Below are 1,290 nucleotides of genomic sequence, written 5' to 3' on the forward strand. Positions count from 1 at the left end.
TTTTTTTTTAATGATCTGTAGTTCCTTTTGATACCACTCCAATTTCTTGATTTTTTGGGGGGGATAAAATAAACATTCTAAAATATGTATTTGTGAAACAGCCATTATGAGTTGCATCTCACAAATATTTATTGTCACCGATTATGCAAGTAGGTTGACTAGGCTTGAACTTTGTTCCCAATTGAACAACTCTTACAATGATAATGAGTTGCTAAATAATCTTGCAATAAAATGAAAAATAAAAGAAATGAAAATTCAGCTTTCATTTTTGTTAATAAATCAAACGAGAAAACCTGTATAAGGAACCAAAAAACATGTCCAGCTTCTTAAATCAAACAATAGGCCTATAGTTATTGCATTGAGCTCAGTAATGAGCTTGCACACTGAAACTAAAACTACACCCAACCCACTTCCACATCATCCTGATCAGGATGTGACCAGGAAAGTCTACATCATCTGTTTGCATTCCACATATTAGCCAATGGTGTGGTTCAGCTGGAGGTTGTCCAGCCGGTTTAGCCCGGATGCATTCATTGAGTTCTTCTTGTTCTGCCCTCTGCTGGTTGCAGTGAAAACATACCAATCATACTCACCTGCATATTTACATAGATATGGATCACAATAAACCACCTGCCTTTGATTTGACATCTTTGCATTTTATTTCAATGGCAGATTATGATTTTTGTATTTTCATTTGCGTATAGAGATTTATGTAATACTATACTGGTACAACATAAGTTATTGATTCAGTTTTAAGTAAATTCTTTAGGTCATTTTAATCATGTAAAAATACTATTAAAAATATTATTAAATGTAAAACAAACAAGCAACATGTTTGCACCAGCTTTTGTGTTGTAAATGTAAATTTAAAATGTAAAATAGCACATACTGTCTTCAGCTATAAACCACACATCTGGTATTATGTGACAGAATCGGCAAATAAAAATATTATGTATGCAGAGCCTTAAACATACTTAGATTTGCGAAAAATAATAGAGAGAGCTACAGTAGTAAAAGGGATTTTGCTTCATTGACTCGAATCATTTTATTTAGTTCAACAAAAAGATTCAGTTGGGAACGCTTTCTATACATCAATGCACCAGTAGGTGGCGACTAGCCTTTTTTTCACATTTTATAGTGGTGCAAAGTATAATGTAAATAAAAGTATAATCTATCAAGACTTATTTTACCTTCACTTTTAAAGAGTTGAGAAAATTAGAAATGACTCTTGCAATCGACTCCGTGGATCGGAGTCATTATAACAGATCTAGATTTCATTAAATGAGCATG

Source organism: Sinocyclocheilus grahami, unplaced genomic scaffold (assembly GCF_001515645.1).
Source record: "Sinocyclocheilus grahami isolate Dianchi unplaced genomic scaffold, SAMN03320097.WGS_v1.1 scaffold22812.1, whole genome shotgun sequence".
Classification (NCBI taxonomy): domain Eukaryota; kingdom Metazoa; phylum Chordata; class Actinopteri; order Cypriniformes; family Cyprinidae; genus Sinocyclocheilus; species Sinocyclocheilus grahami.